Here is a 2,821-nt window from a genome sequence, read left to right as displayed (position 1 = left end):
CATAACCTCAGCATATATGTACAATGATAACACACATATGTTCATGCCATATATTTTTATATTTATTAGATTACATATGCAAATGTACTATAAGAATATTCACTTAGGATAAAATGCCTGTGTATTAAAATGTCAGTCTAACTTGAGGATTAAGTAATTTTTTGTTGTTAAAAATGTATATATTTTTATTGTATATGTATGAGAGACAAAGAGAGAGAGAGAGAGAACAAGGAGGAGGGAAGAAAGGAGAGGAAAAGAAAGAGAGCTTATGTGCTGACTACATTTATGAAAATACAATCAAAACATGTTATAACTTGAAAGGACATTCATGAGCTTCTTATGCAACTCCTTTATTTTCTAGTATAGGCAAAAAACTCCAGAATGGTTTGTGATCTGGTAATATTTTTTATTCTCTTTGATCTATTAACGTGGGGAAATTTCAGTGACTATAACAATAGGAATGCTTAAAAAAGAAGTTATCAAAGCAAATTAGGGATATAACTTTACTGTTGAATGATTTACAATTCAGTAAGAAAGTCTTGTGCATTTATATTGACATTGCTTATATATAATATACTTGTCTCATCTTCCTGTTTGGCCACCAAGCTTATTTAGAGCAGAGATAATGCCTTCTCTACAGCCTGTGAACCTACTCTGTGACTCTGTGCAGTGCTACATCATTTGTAGCCAAACAATCACTCTAGAATGAAGGATAAATAATGACCTTTTAGGAAACAAAGACTAAGGGTCTACTTTTTGTGACTTGTTCTGAAAATACACTCTACTTTCAAGCTTCAGTGAATTTTGTTCCAGCTTTTTCTTCATTTACACTATTCCCCTCTTTTCCTTCTGTATTTTTTGTCAAAACACCGCTGATTTTTCAATGTACAATGCAAATACCAATTCTTCTGTGATGTCTATCTAAATACCCTAATAGAACTTAAGATTTCCTTTATCTATATTCTTGATTTCTGCTTTGTATCGTATTACTTACATGTCTTTCTCCTCTATTAGTCGCAGAGTTGTCTTTGGAACTAATGGGTGATTTAAAGGCAGGTCTCTGGGGAGGTGAAGTGGGTAGGATTCAGGCTTTTTACAGCTATTTTAAATAGAGATGCTTCGCTTTTGTGTTATAAACTTGGGAAAGCCAGTACAAGTTCTTTGATAAAATCTTTTAACTGCTAAAAGCCAAAATTTAAAGATGACTACCAAAATTTGTAATTACTTGAAGGATTATTTTATTAATTTCTATATTTTGGCAAACACGGAACAGAAAGTTTTCCAATAAAGGGCTATATCTGCCCAATGAGATAATTTAAAAGAGCTGTATTGCATTTTAGCTTAAAGCATAGTGAATAAAGTCAGTATTCCTGCCTTAACAACAGTCTTTTTCAAATGTTAAACTAGTAGAGTGACAGAACCTCAAGTACCAGTGGAGGGGCAGGGAAGAAGAAAAAGAATCAGGGCCCCTGGAAATGATTTATGAAGAAGAGTGGTGAGACTTCATGGAGCGGACACTAACATATGGTTCATACTTTTTCATTCCCACAATGATCCCTCCTCGACCCTGCTCCTGGAATATACATTCTGCACTAACACAAGGGCAAAAAGCTCTTTGGAAGATCTATTGGAGCCATGTGTAAATAGCGCTTGGGCTCCTAACACAATGACGACTCTCAGCATCCCCAGGCTCCAGATTCATATTTGTGGGTATTGTGGGTGATAAGGTTTTTGTTTCTCATACTCTTGTGTTAACAGACATGATTTATCAGAGTCTTGGAGAGTCACAGGTGTGCTTTTTTAAGCTTCTAGTCTAGACAGAAAGTATGAAAACATTAGTCAACCTCCTCCAAATTGATTTAAATGAATCATGAGTGGATTTCCTCCAAATCCGTTGAACAAACCTCAGTCATTAATATTTTTCATTCTTTAAGGAATCAGAAGTGATTTTTTAAAAAATACGAAACATTCTTTTTAGAAACCAGATATCCTTAAAAAAACTAATTTATACTTCATTCTGCTTAAACATATCACTAAAATTAAATGGAACTTATAAAATATGTATTTTACTCCTGGAAGTCTTTGACTTAACTTATTAATTTTGGCTTAAACGTAAAACATATTTCTAAAAATATAATACTATTAAACCTGAACATAGAATTTGAGATTGGAAAGATTTTAGCAGTTTCTAATCTAACCATCTTTCAATGCAAGATCATATCTAATAACATAATCCTCACACTTTGGCATTTTTTGTGAGAAAACTCCCTTTTCAGAAAGCCAGGCACCTCATAAGACAGCCAATTTCTTATCCAGTGCTACTTGTCATATCTTGACATTGCATTCTATCAAGCCACAATCTGCCTACAGAAATGATGTTCCCAGAGATCAATTGTTGTTAAATCTTCTGGGAACTTGCAGAAGCTTAATCTCTCTCCCAGAAAAGTTATTTAAATATGTAAAGGTACATACAGGCATACTTCAGGCATATTGTAAGTTTGTTTCCAAACCACCGCAATAATGTGAATATCACAATAAGCCAGTCACACAAATTTTTTGGTTTCCCAGTACATATAATAGTTATGTTTATACTATACTGTATTCTATCAAGTGTGCAATAACATTATGTCAAAACATTTATATCTTAGTTAACAATATTTTATTGCTAAAAAATGCTGACAATCTTCGGAGACTTCAGCAGGTTGTATTCTTTGGTGGGTCTTGCCTTGATGTTGATGGCTGCTATCAGGTGATGGTTGCTGAAGGCTGGCATGACTAGGGCAATTTCTTCTTTTTTCTTTTCTTTTCTTTTTTTTTTTTT

At 33.6% G+C, this 2,821-nt stretch overlaps 1 pseudogene across 1 annotated transcript in view; it reads left to right on the top strand.

The window, feature by feature from the left end:
- The first annotated feature begins 1,666 nt into the window (after nucleotides 1–1,666).
- LOC105553497 overlaps nucleotides 1,667–2,821 on the top strand; it is a 29,676-nt pseudogene continuing 28,521 nt past the window's right edge. Inside the window, exon 1 of the transcript XR_001008159.1 lies at nucleotides 1,667–1,710. The product of XR_001008159.1 is annotated as a peptidyl-prolyl cis-trans isomerase A pseudogene (transcript). The remainder of the gene's footprint in view (nucleotides 1,711–2,821) is intronic.

Source organism: Mandrillus leucophaeus, unplaced genomic scaffold (assembly GCF_000951045.1).
Source record: "Mandrillus leucophaeus isolate KB7577 unplaced genomic scaffold, Mleu.le_1.0 Scaffold1167, whole genome shotgun sequence".
NCBI lineage: Eukaryota > Metazoa > Chordata > Mammalia > Primates > Cercopithecidae > Mandrillus > Mandrillus leucophaeus.
This window is presented reverse-complemented; position numbering and strand designations above follow the sequence as displayed.